Genomic DNA, 17,471 nt, shown 5'->3' on the forward strand with positions numbered 1-17,471 from the left:
TTTAGGATTGCACATTTATCACATGATTGCTTTAAGACTGGCATGCGAGAAAGAGCAAGTAAAAACAGAGTTGTATGACTCACAATCTGCCCCTCTACCTCAGGAGAAAACATGCACAGAGCTGCAATACTTTAATTGTATTCAGAGCATAGGGAGAACGTTCGACAGTCACAAGAATAAGATTATAAAGTGTTCCAGTGCTTGCCTGAACCCTGTTTAAACTCAAGTTCCACAAGTAAATGGTAAAGACTGGGTGGCATGGACAAATTGGGCCAAAGGGCCTGTTCCCATGCTATATAGAATCATTGAATCCCTACAGTGCAGAAGGAGGCCATTCGGCCCATCGAGTCTGCACCGACCACAATCTCACCCAGGCCCCATTCCCATGACCCCACGCATTTAGCCTAGGTAGTGCCCCTGACATTAAGGCGCAATTTAACATGGCCAATCCACCTACCCCGCGCATCTTTGGACAGTGGGGCGAAACCGGAGCACCTGAAGGAAACCCACACAGACACGGGGAGAATGTGCAAACTCCTCACCCAAGCCAGGAATCGAACCTGGTCCCTGGATGCTAATCACTGTGCTACCATGCTGCCCATCCTCTAAACCTCTATGACTCTATGGGCCTGATTTTATTATTGTATTGTGCCCGTTTTCGGGCACGAAAATGTGGTAAAGTTGGGTGTGAGGCCATGAGCGTGATCCGCGCCCGCGTCCATGCAGATGGCCACTTCACTGAGACCCGGGAATGGCTGCAATGCAATTCACGCCTAAACAGGGTCAACGGTGATTTAGATGTATTTGCACGCATTTCAATTGAATTAATGAACTGCCAGCCCAAATTTATCAGCGTTTCCCCCTTTACCACATCGTTCACCAATCTGGAATTGCGCCGTAATGGAGTTGCTGAATGAAGGTCTGTTTCGGGCGCCCCAACTGCTGAAGAGGTGAGTTCAGATCTTGCAACAGGCTCTCTGACTCACATCGGTGGTGGGGGGGGGGGGAGGTGGGTGCAGGGAGGGAGGCGGGTCAGATCATTCTCTGGGGTGGGCGGGGGGAGGAGGGAAGTGGGTAAGATGGATCACTGGTGGTGGGGGGGAGGGGGGAGGGAGGATCGCTCACTGGTGGGATGGGGAGGAGGTGGGGGGGGGGGGTGCCAGATGGATCTCTGGTTGGGGGAGGGAGGAGGGAGGGGGTCCGCTGCCACTCTGCAGGTGATCAGTTGATGGGGGGGGAGCGCAGGGTGTCACGATTGATCTGGGCAATGTGTAAGGGTGGGTGGATAAGGTGGACAGTGATGTCTGTGGGGGTGAGCGATGTCTGTGGGGACCATTTTCCCGTTTTTCATTCCCGGGCCGCTTTATCCGCTTTCTGCGGCTTGGGAGCAATCTGACATGGACGCGCTTTTTCAAGTTTTTTTTCCTTACTGCGCACGCGCAGTTCAGAGCTCCCATCGTTTCGGGTGCGCTAAGCCCCGTTCCACAGCACAATTCAGAGTCGGTTTTTTTCAGGCTGAGTGCATACGGTAGCGCCTGAGAACAGATTTCCAAGTTAGATTTGAATTGTGCCGAGATTCAGCGCTTAGAATGAAAATGGTAAAATCAGCGCCTATGAGCGAACTGTAATACACCACTAGCCTAGTAACAACTGTCACAATCTGAGATATTGCTAGTGGTGTACAGATGGCAGCTGATTTGTGCACAGCAAGCTCCCACTACCTGGGTAAAATCCAAAGCGTGATAACATTTGCAACACAGTGTCAGTAACTCATTCAACTCTGCAAAAACAAACATGTTATAAATGAATAAGAGATGTACTAAAAAAACTGCACTTTGCTTCCAATGAAGTGAGAACTATAAAAGCAGAGTTGGTCACAGTTTATGATGATAATTGACTGAGCATTCACACTGCTCATTGCAAAGTAGAGTTTAAAGTTTATTTATTAGTCACACGTAAGGCTTATATTAACACTGCAATGAAGTTACTGTGAAATTCCCATAGTCGTCACACTCTGGCGCCTGTTCGGGGTCAATGCACCTAACCAAATGTCTAGAAGATGCACAATCTCAGGATCTGCCAACACTTTGTCAGATAAAATCTGTGAGGTTCTTTTTTTCTCCTCTTTAGGTTCCCCGTTTAAAGGTGTAGTCCCCTTTGGACTGTACCTTTTCAGAAATCATCACCCGTGTAAATGTTACTTCAGCCTTTACCAATGCTTCATTAGTCTCGCAAAGCAGCGATAAGACAGGAAGCTTGTCGGTTAATAGATATCAGTTTAAGTTACAGCAGCAAGAGTCTGGTAAATGTTCTATCCTTGGTTGCTGCTAATTGAAAAGTGAGGAGGCTGCCAGTGTGATCTATTATTAGCTCCTGTGACCGTCTCATTTCCCAAACCCTCCTCAACAACAGTCGGCTTATCCTTATTCTCAGAGCGTTCACTGATTTTCCTGTACTTGGGTGTGAACCAACAAGGGTTGGTTCAATGTCCCACTTCAAAGGTGGCACCTCTGACAGTGCAGCATACCCTCAGTTCCGCACTGGGATGCCACGTCAGATTTCGAACACACCTGGAGGGGAAATGTCGGGTGGAATTCTCCGGCCTCCTGCCAGTGGGAGGTGGCACATTGTTTGCTAGCAGCAGGATTCCCTGGTCCCGCCATTGTCAATGGGGATTTCCGTTGACGTCACCCCAGCGGGCACTGCCAGCAGGACCAGAGAATCCTGCTTGCGTGAACGGCCGGAGAAGTCTGGCCATTATCTTTGGAAATCCAGCTAGGATATGGCCCTTGAGTTACACTGCTACTTTAACATTGCTGTGCACTCAAAATCTCATCATGCCAAAGTGTTTGTGCTGGCAGACGTAATTGTTTACATAGCATCTTTTGGAGGAAGTCTTGTGACGCAGTGGGTGGTATCCCTGGCTCTGAGGAGCTTTAGTTTCAAGACCCAACCCCAGGACCTGATGGCCAAGGAAAGTGTGCTTATAATGGGTTGAGAATTCATCTGCAAATCCTTCTAACACACCCCAGTGGGAGAAATGGGTAAGAATGGGGGAAATTCCTGGAAAGAATGTTGGAGCCTCCACCAACATTATCCATAGCTCCAGACTACAACATCCTTGGAAAAGTACATATTACCACAGCCACCTGCGCTCCCCGAGTGAACTGTAATTCACCTGTACCGTAGTATCACCTGTCACAATCTGAAATAGAGTCTTGAGTCAGAGAGGTTTACAGTATGGAAACAGGCCCTTCAGCCCAACTTGTCCATGCTGCCCTTTTTTTTTACTGCTAAGCTAGTCCCAATTGCCCTCTGTTTGGCCCACATTCCTCAATATCCATCTTTCCCATGTAATTGTTGCCTAAGGTGTACAGGTGGCCATTGATTTGTGCACAGCAAGCTCCCACAATCAGCAGTGTGTTTCTTTTAGTGATACTGGTTGAGGGATAAGCATTGGCCAGGACACGGAGGAGAACTCGGCAGCACAGTGACCTGGGATCACCTACGTCCGCCTGAGAAATCGAGGGTTGGTTCAATATCCCACTTCAAAGGTAGCACCTCTGGCAGTGCAGCATTCCCTCAGTTCCGCGCTGGGATGCCATGTCAGATTTTGAACACACCTCTTTGGAAAATGATAAGATTACATGCGAGAGAGTAACAATTGGCAGAACTAGCTTAAAATGCTCAAACCGCTTCTAGACTAAATTAAACCCTGTCTTGGAATGAAAAGAAATGGTGTGTAGAATTTTGACTTTGTTCATTACTGGATTAGGAAGGAGCTCAGTGGAATTGTCAAGGGCTCCAGGCTGGCCTCACCATGGGGCTACACCATAATAGTACAGCGTCTCAACACTGTTATTGTGGGTGGATGGGAAAAGAAACTGAATCAAAAATAACAGAACGAGTTCAAATGTCAGTTTAAGTTTTTAGATTTGAAATGCAAGGCCTGTAACTGGGTCAAACTATTTTCTCGATGCCTGCACACAGGAATCTCTAATTTATGGATTGAAATTCACCTTTATAATATTTTTACAAAATAGCTAACATGCTTGAATAAAATGTTTCATTTTACTATTTAACCAAAGGTTATGCCACTGAGTTAATGAGTGTTAAAATAGCCGACAGAGGAACCTCAGCTGAGAACGTATACCGTCTTAGTAAAGCTAAAGGAACTTTTAATCCCAAATGTATTGTGATTCCTTGATGTAGTTTTGGCACGGTGGCACAGCAGTTAGCACTGTTACCTCACAGTGAAAGGGACCCGGGTGTAATTCTGGCCTCAGGTGACTGTGTGGAGTTTGCACATTCTCCCCGTGTCTGCATGGGTTTCCTCCAGATGCTCCGCTTTCCTCCCACAGTCAAAGATGCACGGATTAGGTGGATTGGCCATGCTAAATTGACCCTTTGTGTCAGGGATACTAGCAGGGTTAATGTGTGGGGTTATGGGGGATAGGGCCTGGGTGGGATTGTTGTCTGTGCAGATTCGATGGGCCAAATGGCCTCCTTCTGCCCTGTAGAGATTCTATGATTTTATTTGTTTGCATTTATCATTTCTTGTTTAAATCCTGTTCAGTTCAAACCTCAGCATGTCTACTTATGTGTGCAGATACAGGGATATAAATAGGTATCTGGCAGTGAGTGAAGGGCAGTGAATTTGTTCCAGGGCTCCGTTAACATTTTGCAGTTCACAATTTCCCCCGAAACTTTGAAAGCAGCTTTCCATTTATTGCAAAATGTTTCTTCAGAATCTGTCTGATTCTACTTGGAGAGTGAGAGAGGGGAGAAAAGAACTTGCATTTATAGGCTGCTGTTCAAAGATTTTTACAATGAAGGTAGTACTTGTGTAATGTCAGAGACACAGCAGCCAATTGAAACTGTGAGGATAATTTTGGTTTGCTATGACTGTGTAAAGGGGGTAATATTGAATCTGCTGCTTGTTATATATCTTTTGGGATTTTCAATACCATTGAGGTTTTACCCCAATCAATAATGCTTAAAGTCAAAATTCCCCACCCATAAAAACCCTACAGTGCAGAAGAAGGCCATTCGGCCCATTGAGTCTGCACCGATCCCATCCCAGGCCCTATCCCTACACATTTACCCACTAATCCCTCGAACCTAGGCATCCCAGGACACTAAGGGGCAATATAGCATGGCCAATCAACTATACCTGCACATCTTTGGAGCGTGGGAGGAAACCCATGCTGACACGGGGAGAATATGCAAACTCCACACAGACAGTGACCCAAGCCAGGAACCGAACCCAACTCCCTGGAGCTGTGAGGAAGCCATGCTAACCTCCGTGCCAGCATGCCGCCCCACTTCCATTCTTTTCGAGACATGGGCTTAATTCAGTTTACAATCCTGTTTAGTTATTAAGGCTAATAGGCAGTCTCTGTATGAGTTGCATGTCCAGTCTGTGCCTTTGACAAACAGTAAGTAAAAACTGGGATCACTGCAAACAGAGAGTGGAGGAGGCAGATTTTTTGGACTGCGTTAGAGGAGAAATATTTCTCCTCAGCACCTTTGGGCTGGGAACTTCCAGACAGCCCTTTCATTGATATTATTAATGATTCAGTGACATCTGATGTGAACATCACTTGAGCCAGGCACTGCAGGGATTATGGGAGATGTACTGCAATTGGCTGGTAGAAAGTGGCGGGGGAGGGGAGGGGAACATTTCCGCTCCTGCTTCTCGGAATTGTGAATATGCAGGCATCAGGTGGAGAAATTGAACTCAACTACTGCAACCACTGTCAATCAACTGTATTTCTGAGTAAACCAGTTGAAGATGGGCAAGATTCCTAATGTCTATGTGCCATATCCAGCAAGGCTCATAACATGATTAAGTAACCTGGTCCCAGGCCTGTCCTTGTCCCCCATGCAGACACTATAGTTAAAAAAGCCCATCAATGCCTCTACTTTCTCAGAAGACTAAGGATATTTGGCATGTCAGCTATGACTCTCACCAACTTTTACAGATGCACCACAGAAAGCATTCTTTCTGGTTGTATCACAGCTTGGTATGGGTTCCTGCTCTGCCCAAGATCACAAGGAACTACAAAAGGTCATGAATGTAGCCCAATCCATCTCGCAAACCAGCCTCCCATCCATTGACTCTGTCTACACTTCCCACTGCCTCAGCAAAGCAGCCAATATAATTAAGGATCCCACGCACCCCGAACATTCTCTCTTCCAACTTCTTCTGTCGGTAAAATATACAAAAGTCTGAGGTCGTGTACCAACCGACTCAAAAACAGCTTCTTCCCTGTTGCTGTCAGGCTTTTGAATGGACTTACCTTGTATTAAGCTGATCTTTCTCTACACCCTAGGTATGACTGTAACACTACATTCTGCACTATCATATTTCCTTCTCTGTGAATGGTATGCTTTGTCAGTATAGCACACAAGAGACAATACTTTTCACTGTATGAAAATACATGTGACAATAATAAATCAAATCAAATCAAATTCAAAGACTATATAATGTGAATATTTATGTGTGAGGGTGTATGCTGCATTGAACATAAGAACATAAGAAATAGGGGCAGGAGTGGCCATCTAGCCCCTCGAGCCTGCCCCACCATTCAATAACATCATGGCTGATCTAAAGTGGCTCAGTTCCACATTCCCGCTTTCTCCCCATAACCTTTAATCCCCTTGCCTACCAAAAACCTATCTACCCACGTCTTAAATATATTTAGTGAGGCAGCCTCCACCACTTCAACGGGCAGAGAATTCCGGAGATTCACCACCCTTTGAGTGAAGAAGTTCCTCCTCAATTCCGTTCTAAACCGCCCCCCGCTCTTATCTTGAGGCTGTGCCCTCTAGTCCTGCTGTCCTTTCTGAGCGGGAAGAACCTCTCAACCTCTACCCTATCCATCCCTTTCATCATCTTATACGTCTCAATAAGATCCCCCCTCATCCTTCTAAACTCCAACGAGTACAAGCCCAGTCTATTCAGCCTCTCTTCATAGTTCAACCCCCTCAACTCCGGAATCAGCCCAGTAAACCTCCTCTGCATTCCCTCCAAGGCCAAAATATCCTTGCGTGAGTACGGCGACCAAAACTGCACACAGTACTCCAGCTGCGGCCTCACCAGTGCCCTGTACAGTTGAGCTTCACTAATTAATATTCAAATATTTTCCAATACAGATAAGGAAGCAATTTCTCGGCATCCTGATCAGAATCCCTGCCAGAAATGTTTCCGGTTCTGCAGACCAATTTGAACAGACTGAAATTGTTCCAAATGTTTCTATGTTCTTACCATAAAGACAGCGCATTAACCAGGAACTGCGGCTAGTTCCCGTTTTTAATGCCCTTACAGAAATATCCAGCTTCACTGTCCCTATTTTCTGGAGGGCGAGGTGTGTGAAATGGCTATTGTGAAGCACCTGCCTCAGTTGGAAAAACAGCCACTAAACCAGCCTGAACAGATCAATGTGGGTGGTCTGTTAGAGATGAACAGTGCATCATTTTTTGAGCTGTGGAGACAGAGTGTAGAAAATTTACAACAACATTTATGCATGAAGATCACAGAAGATACCAACTCAAGAACAGTTTCTTCCCTGCTGCCGTCAGACTTTTGAGTGGACCCACCTCGCACTAAGTTGATCTTTCTCTACACCTTAGCTATGATCGTAACACTACATTCTGCACCCTCTTCTTTCCTTCTCTATGAACAGTATGCTATGTCTGTATAGCACGCAAGAAACAATACTTTTCACTGTATGCTAATACATGTGACAATAATAAATCAAACCAAATCAAAAGACAGCGTAGGGGCTCAATGAAAGTGCTCAGCATGGAGCAGCGAGGCAGACTCAGAAGACTTGGGTGGCTGTTACACTGGAGAGCGATATAAAACCACACCGCATTTCAAACGCTGGAAAAAGATACATTTTAAAGTTTATTAGTGTCCCAAGTAGGCTGACTTTAACACCACAATGACGTTACAGTGAAAATCCCCTAGTCACCACACTCCGGTGCCTATTTGGGGATGAATTTAGTATGGTTAATGCACCTAACCAGCATGTCTTTCGGACTGTGAGAGGAAACTGGACAACCCAGAGGAAACCCATGCAGGCATGGGGAGAATGTGCAGACTCCACACAGACAGTGACCCAAACTGGGAATCGAACTGGGGTCCCTGACGCTGTGAGGCAGCAGGGCTAAGCACTGTGCCAACGTGCTGCCCCATGTCACATGCATATGTGAGAAATGAGAGTCAGTGTGATCAGTTTAATCATTCATTGAGGCAATCTAGAAACATTACAGGTGCCAAATAGATTTACTCGACCATATTATATAATTATTCTAAATCAAACCAGTAAATGACTGAAAATGCAACACAGGAGAAAGTGATGCTCTGTGTGAAGAACTAATACAGCAAAATTAAAACACAAAACAGAAAGAATTAACTCAAACACTAGAGTCTGACTATAAATAATTCATTCATTCAACACTAATTAGAATGCAATCAGCCCTCAAATATCCTCACTAACATTTTTGTAAACCAGGTAGTTTATGTTTAAATAAGTTATACACAAATTCATAAAGGGCGGCACGGTGGCACAGTTGTTAGCACTGCTGCCTCAGTGCCTTGGACCCAGGTTCGATTCCTGGCCTCGGGTGACTGTCTGTGTTTGCACGTTCTCTCCATGTCTGCATGGGTTTCCTCCGGGTGCTCCAGTTTCCTCCCACAGCCTGAACGATGTGCTGGTTAGCTGCATCAACCCAGAGTGTGGCGACTAGGGGAATTTCAGAGTAACTTCATTGCAGTGTTAATGTAAGGCTTACTTGTGACTGATAAATAAACTTTAACTTTAAAAGAATAGAGCCAACATTTTGAGTCTGGATAACCCTTCGTCAGAGCTGATGAAGCTCTGACAAAGGGTCATTCAGACTAAAAAGGTTAGCTCTGTTTCCTCTCTCCATAGATGCTGTCAGACTTGCTGAAATTTTCCAACATTTTCAGTTTCCAATTTTTGTCTCCTGGTTCCACGTGAGTTCTCAAACACACCTTCTCAATTGTGGCTGGTTCCTAGCCTGCTCTCCACACCAGATGATGCCAACATGGAGCTCCCCCATTCCCTTGAAGATGTCTTAATCGGGAACAATAGAAAAGCCATCCATTGCCAGATTTTTCAAACATCCCTTGGGGAATTGGATGTTGACCCCCAAATTTCTATCTCAAATGCCTTCCTCCCTGTTGAGTGCTGCTTTAATGCTGCCTCTACAGTAAACACTGTAACATGAGGGGCTGCAAAGTGAATGTATGTAAACTTGCTCAATCCCTCAATAATCCCATCCAATATTACCGGGTCTTCACTTTGGGATCAGTGGTAAAAATGGTGTTAACGCTAACTGATTAAACTACTGCTCACTAACACAAACTTTGTTCATTTCTTGGCTTTACTGCACAGAATAAATGTCTTGTTCTGTTTAAATATTTACTGATTGGAGGCAATTTACTGTTCAGCCAAGATTAATAATTGACATAAATTGCAGAGTATGTAGCTATTTTAAAGGCACACTGCCTTCACGAAATACATTTGTAAAAGACACCAGGCATTGTTTTCACACAGATAATTTGCATTTTTGATGTGTTTGCTTTTACAGCATCAGATTGCTTACATAGTTAGTTGAAGATGGTTCACGCAATAAAAACAAGATTTTTGCTATTTTTGCCTTTCTTATCTGTACATGCTGATGCTAGGGTACAGTTTAAAGTTTGGTCTATTGTTCGACTAAATACTTGCTGATTTGTATCTTAATACCATTGATTCTACGGCTGGGATTCTCCGTGCCTGTCAGTGGTGGGGCCCATCGCGAGCGAGAACGGAAATTTGGCTTTCCAGCTAGAATTCAGAAAAGCCCAGCCATGCGGCTCACTTTCATCTTATTAATGGAATATTAGCAGGATAATAAAGGAACACAGTCGGCATGGACACGTTGGGCCAGTGGGCCTGTTCCCTTGCTGTATATCGCGATCACTGTATGAATGAGAATGGAAGATTTGAGCCTGTATCCCTCAACATGAACGAGAATCCAGTCATCACACTTCCGAAACTTTCAATGGACACCCAGCTTGGTGCTTCTTGGTGAGATAGAGAATCTGGTGAACTGGTGCAGCAACAATAATCTCTTCCTCAATGTCAACAAAATGAAGGTGATTGTCGTTGACTTCAGAAGGCATAAAGGAGAACATGCCCCTGTCCATATCAATGGGGATGAAGTAGCAAGGGTCAAGAGCTTCAAGTTCTTAGGTGTCCAGATCACCAACAACCTGTCCTGGATCCCCCCCTACCCCCATGCTGACACTATAGTTAAGAAAGCCCCATCAACGCCTCTACTTTCTCAGACAATTAAGGAAATTTGGCACATCAGCTACGACACTCACCAACTTTTACAGATGCACCTTAAAAAGCATTCTGTCTGGTTGTATCACAGTTTGGTATGGCTCCTGCTCTGACCAAGACCGCAAGAAACTACATGAATGTAGCCCAATCCATCATGCAAAACAGCCTCCAATCCATTGACTCTGTCTACACCTTCCATTGCCTTGGCAAAGCAGCCAGCATAGTTAAAGACCCCACACACTCTTGACATTCTCTCTTCCACCTTCAGAAGTCTGAGATCACGAACAAACCAACTCAAGAACAGTTTCTTCCTTGTCACTGTCAAACTTTTGAATGGATCTACCTTGCATTAAGCTGATCTTTCTCTACACCCTAGCTATGACTGTAATACTATATTCTGCACTCTCTCCTTTCCTTCTCCCCTATGTACTCTATGAATGGTATGCTTTATCTGTATAGCATGCAAGAAACAATACTTTTCACTGTATCCCAATACATGTGACAATAATAAATCAAATCAAATCAAATTCTTGTGGGATGGCTCTCAGATTTTAACCATCCCTCGTGTGAAATAATTACTGATGTCACTTCATCACATCATCACAACATTGTATCCTTACTGCTCTGGGCTGTTTCACAAGTGGAATCATGTTATCTTCACTTACCCTGTTTGATCCTTTAATCGTGTTGAACACCTCAATTAGATCTGACTTTAATCATCTTCATTCGAGGGAACACAAGCTCCGTTCATGAAACCTGATCTCATCGTTTAACTCCTTTTACATTAGTAGCATTCTAGTGAATTTATGCTGCACCCTCTCCAAGACCAATTTATCCATCCTGAGTCCCACAACTTTCAGCATTCATAACTCGCATGTAAACATCAACTGGCAAGTTATTCAGTACCTATTACTCTGTCTCTGTCGCTCTGTTCCTGTCTCTGTTATTCTGTCTTTATTGCTCTGTCTCTGTTACTCTGTCTCATTGCCCTGTCTCTGTTACTCCGTCTCATTGCTCTGTCTCAATTGCTCTGTTTCTGTTACTCTGTCTCTGTCTCTGTTGCTCTGTCTCTATTGCTCTGTCTCTGTTACTCTGTCTCTGTTGCTCTGTCTCTGTTGCTGTGTCTGTTACCCTGTCTCTGTTACTCTATCTCCAGGACTTCTTGGCTAATGATCATTCTGAGCTCACTTTAATTCAAGGAGATCTGGGAAGCAAGCGGGAGTAGCACCTCTGGGTGTTCTTCATCTTTAATAACCCCTGGACATTGAGACTGGTTACCTGGAAACATCAAAAGATTCACAGCATGGGAGGAGTCCATTCAACCCATCACGCTCATGTCAGCCGAAACAGGTTATCCAGTCTTCCAGTTCTTGTTGTGTAGCCTTGTCGACTGCAGCACTTCAACTGCATGTCCAGGTACTTTTTAAACATGATGAGAGTTTCTCCCTCTGTCACTATTTCAGGTAGTGAATTCTAGCTCCTTCAACACCAGCTTTCAGAAAGAATTACTCCCCAGCTCTCCTCTAATTTGCTATCATTGCTTTAAATCTTTGTCCTTGCTGTGGTTCTGGAGTCACGTGTAGGGCAGACTGGGAAAGGACGGCAGATTTCCTTCCCTAAAACACATTAGCGAACCAGATAGGTTTTTATGACAATCGGCAATAGTTTCATGGTCATCAATAGACTTTTAATTCCAGCTTTTATTCAAATTTCACCATTTGCCGCCCTGCTTTGAAATGGAACACTGGAGTTTTCCTTAGTGCCCAGGCCAATAATTATCCCTCAAACAATATCACTAAATCAGATCATATGGTCAGTGCCACCCTGCTGTTCACATGATCTTGCTGTGTGCAAATTGGCTGCTACATTGTTTTACATGACAACAATGACTACACTGCAAGACTATTTTGTTGGTTGTAAATTGCTTTGGCACGCCCTGAGATTGCCAAAGGTGCTATAAAAAGCAAGTCATTGTTCCTCATTCTTTAAATATACCTTGAACTGACAGCTGTTTGTAAGTGAAACTAGACTTAAGTTGCTGCGTCAACTGCACTATAGAATTACAAATAGGCTAAGTCACCACGAAAACACCAATTTAGTATAAGCCAGTTACGTGAGCTCAAGTGAGAAGAGTCACTGAAATGAGAAATTGTGAAGTGTGGGGACATTTGCCTCATTTCCCCGTTTCCAACCTCCTTGACTCTGTCACGTCCTGGTGGGGCTGATTTTCATTTTGAGTGCTACTCTGACGGGCAATGGGCCGGCCAGATGTCAGTATGGGACCGTCTGGATTTTGGCAATGTGTCCTAATGAGAATGCAGGAATTGGGAATACTGTAATATAATGGTTATCCTACTGGACCAGTAATTCAAAATCCTGGATGAATGACCTGAATATATGGGTTAAAATCCCATTTGGGAAATTTAAGTACAGTTGATAGAGTAAATCTGGAATAAAAGGTTAGATTCATTAACAGTGACCATGTCATTGCCGGATTGTTGTGAAAGCCAATTTGGGTCACTAATGCTCTTTAGGGAAGGAAATCTGCCGTCCTTACACAGTCTAATCTATGTGTGACTACAACAGTGCGACCCAGTTAATGACCCAGCTAGCCCTAACTCTTAAATGATGGCCTTGGCAGTGATGCCCAGAAGATGTGAATGAATATAAAAATAAAGTTCAACATGAAGTGGTCAATCTAGAGGAGGGAAACAAAAGAGGTAAAAGGGAATGTGAAGGGCCTGCAGCAGCAATGTTAAGGGGAAGGATTTTGGCACCAGGATCAGAAGGGAGCAACTGAAGTGGCAAATTCATCAAAGAATCATAGAAACCCTACAGTGCAGAAGGAGGCCATTCAGTCCACCAACGACAATCCCACCCAGTTCCTATCCCCATAACCCACTTATCCTGCTAATCCCCCTGATACTAAGGGTCAATTTGGCATGGCCAATCCACCTAACCCACACATCTTTGGACTGTGAAAAGAAAGCAGAGCATCTGGATGAAACCCACGCAGACACGGGGAGAACGTGCAAACTCCACACAGTCACCCGAGGCCGGAATTGAACCCTGGTCCCTGTCGCTAAGGCAGCAGTGCTAACCACTGTGGTCACAAACCATTCACCCCACATATTTACCCTGCTAATCCCTCTTAACTATGCATCCCGGGACACTAAGGAACAAATGAGCATGGCCAATGCACCTAACCTGCACATCTTTGGAGTTATTTGACTTTGAAAACTCAATGCCTCAAAAGACCAAAACGCTTTCCAAAACTCCACTCAAGCTTTCCCTGAGAGCAGTTATGCACCTTTTATAAGCAGCCCTGGAAAACACTACCTCCCTGGCTTTTATCAGCCAGGCTAACTTAGCAGAGATCACAAATTGTAGAGTCATGGGTTTGTGGTCGGTGCAGACTCGATGGGCCGAAGGGCCTCTTTCTGCACTGTAGGGTCCTATGATTCTATGAATCCACCTAACCCGCACATCTTTGGAGTGTGGGAGGAAACTGGAGCACCCGGGGGAAACCCACACAGACACGGGGAGAATATACAAATTCTGCACAGAGACCCGAGGCTGGAATTGAACATGGGTCCCTGTGCTGTGAGACAGCAGTGCTAACCACTGTGCTGCCCCTATGTATTTTTAATACATCATCATTGGCTATTTTTAAGACATAGAGAAGGTGCACTAATATAGCGTCTTTCATGTATCTGGAGTAGGAATTAGACCCAAAATCTCTGTTTCAGAACAAAAGTTCTACTTTCTGAGCCATATGACCCAGAAAATATTCTTCTCTTCACTCGGGTTGATTTTTTTTTCCCTTATCTAAGCCACTTGTTTAATTGCTTTTGTACTGGGAGCTCTCCATATGTTGCCTGCACAAGTTTACAGTGATATCAAAGATTGCCGATAGCAATGTAAACTTGTAGACTCGCTACAGAACTCTCTCACCTAACAGCACTGTCAATGTACTTTCATAACATGGATTGTAGCAGTTCAAGAAGACACCTCAGCACCACCTTCTCAGCCTTGTCAACAACACCCACTTCCCAAGAATGATAATGGCAGGGAGCTGGGTTTATGTCTTAATTAGATCCTAGTTATCAGTTTTACAAACCACAGGCGACTAGGGGATTTTTACAGTGACTTCATTATAGTGTTAATATAAGCCTACTTGTGACTAATAAATAAACTTTTAGACTTTAAACTTAGAACCACATTACTTCCTTCACTGTCATTGGGTCAAAATTCCAACAGCCACTTTCTGGCGCCTGTTCGGGTACACTGGGGGAGAATTTAGCATGGCCAGTGCACCAAACCAGTACATCTTTGGGACTGTGGGAGAAAACCGGAGCACCCAGAGGAAACCCACGCAGACAGGAGGAGAACGTGCAGACTCTGCGCAGACAGTGACCCAAGCCTGGAATCAAACCTGGGTCCCTGGCGCTGTGAAGCAGCAGCGCTAACCACTGTGCCGCGGTGCTGCCCAACCAGCGTGGTGTGCGTCTTAGAAGCGGAACTTGCAAGCGCTGGTTTCTCATGCATCTGCTGCCCTTGTCCTTCGAGGTGCTAGAAATTTGGAAGGTGCTGTTGAAGAAGCTTGGTGTGGTTCCTGCAGTGAAACTTGTGGTGCTGCCATTGTGTGTCAATGGTGAAGGAGGAGAATGTTGCAGATGGTGGATGAGATACCGATAAAATGGACAGCTTAGATTTAAAAATAAAAATGATAAAATCCACTCTACACTTCAGCTCCTGCAGTGCTCCCCAGTTGTTACGGGGTTTCCCACTGCTGATGGCCAATAGCATTTCCTGTTTTTGTCTCTCAATAGCTTAATTGGTTTGGTTAGATTTGTGCATCATCCTGGTTTCTTTGGAAAATGCAAGGGATTTCCATTTGCTGAAATTGAGGTTAATCAAGGTAAAGACAGATGAAGGGGATGTACTTTCAATGTGAGATATACCCTCTCCTCCCCCATCTCCCAACCCCTGACCCAGAGAACTCCCATCTCCTGCAGGCCCCAAGCACTCCCTCCACTCCCCGCTTCTATAATCACCCCACGCTGCTAAAACTCAACTCCCACAGCCTAACAATCGCTAGCACTGCTCTTTTAAATTTACTGACGGGTCTAGACTGGCTCCGATCTCTGAAGAAATACCCCGATCTGGCAGTGATCCAGAGGACCCCAACACCCCGGCCACTGGCTCATCCGCAACCACGATCCCATGGTCTGGATATCCAGCAACTGGTGAAGCCAAACTGCAGCACAACAGTGACCCGGAACACCTGATCACGCAGACCCATCTACCGACGCAGGAACCACAAGCAAATCAACAAATTCTCCATCCATGCACCGATCAGAGTGAAGAGCCTTATTGGACACCCTTAAGACCACAAACCACTCTCACCGTCTCCCAGGCTCGAAACAAAGCAGACACTCCGTGCAGCGTGGAAAATGTGTAGGCCTGCAGGTGAGAGTGAAACAACTCAACCCCAAGGCTCCCCGCTCCCTAGTTGTTTACTCCTTGCAAATGTCCAATTTCTGGAAAACAAGCTAGAAGAACTTAAAGTCAGGCTCATTTTCCAAAGAGAACTGAGGGACTGCTGTGTACGCTGTTTCTCAGAGATGTGGCTCACTTCTGCTTCACCAAACTGTGCCCTACAACCAGAGGGCTTCTCAATCCAATGAATGAATCAGACAGTGGCCTCAGGCAAGGCTAAGGGAGGTGGGTTCTGCTTCCTTATCAACGCCTCGTGGTGCCTAGTCGTAGCAACATTGGCAACTTTCTGCTCCCCAGACCTAGAATATCTGCCGCTAAAATCCCGCCCCTACCTCCTTCCTCAGGAGTTCGTCTCTGTCATCCTGATGGCAGTTTACATCCCACCCCATGCAGACATGAAGATTGCACTGGATGAAATATACACCATTACAGATAGCCTAGAGACGAAACATCCTGAGGCCTTGTTCATCATGGCTGGGAGGCTGGAATTGATTTGTACCCTGACCAGCCTTTCAAAGCACTTCATGACGATGGATGCCTTCAATCAGGCCAAGCTCAAGAGCGTATTACCAAGTTACCACCAACACGTCTCCTATTCATCAGAGGCCCAAACATTCTAGACCACAAATATCAAATGTGCCAACTGCTCTATCGCCTGTCCACACTTTAGCAAACCAGACCACAAGGCTGTGCTCCTGCACCTGTTTACAAGCAAAAACTGAAGCAGGAGAATCCATCAAAGAAAGTTGTGCAATATTGGGCTGAGGAATTGGATGATCTCCTAGGGGACTGCTGGGAGTCAGGAGACTGGTAAGTATTTAAAAACTCTGCGACCAGCTACTACATTAACGAACTTCATCAGTAAGTGTTTAGAAAACTGTGTGCCAAAGTAGCAAGTCCGTGTGTTTCCCAAGTGGAAACCATGGATGAATAGGGATATCCACTGCTTGCTGAAGTCTAGATCTGAGACATTCAAGTCAGGCGATCCTGACCCATACAAGAAAGCCAGATACGATTTAAGAAGATCCATCAAAGATGCCAAAAGATAGTACCGGGCCATGCTGGAGTCCCAGGCTAGTCACATCGACCCCCGCTGACTCTGGCAAGGCGAAGGTATGTAAATTCGCCAGCTCCAACGTACCCCTCCTAATGTGCTCAATGCATTCTATGTCCATTTTGAGCAAGAGGTCAGTGAGAGCACATCCCCCACCCTGGAAGCCTAGGATGAACCTCAGATACAGGTTCATCCTGTCAGGTGTCAGAGCTCAAAGGTCAACCCACGGAAAGTGACTGGCCCAGATGGGGTACCTAGACGAACACTCAGATCCTCTATGGATCAGCTGGCGAGAGTATTCGCAGATATTTTCAACATCTCTTTACTCCAATCTAGGGTCCCTATCTGCTTCAAGAAGATGACCATCATTCCCGTACCAAAGAAAAGCCAAGCAGTGTGCTTTAATGACTATTGTCCGGTGGCTCTGACATCCATCGTTATGGAGTGCTTTGAAAGGCTAGTCATGGCACAAATTAATTCTAGCCTCCCAGGCTGCATTGATTCATTATAGTTCAGCTTCTGCCACAACTGGTCCACAGCAGACCCATTTC

This window comes from Carcharhinus amblyrhynchos, chromosome 24 (genome assembly GCF_965287045.1).
Source record: "Carcharhinus amblyrhynchos chromosome 24, sCarAmb.v2.hapA, whole genome shotgun sequence".
In the NCBI taxonomy this organism is placed as follows: Eukaryota; Metazoa; Chordata; class Chondrichthyes; order Carcharhiniformes; family Carcharhinidae; genus Carcharhinus; species Carcharhinus amblyrhynchos.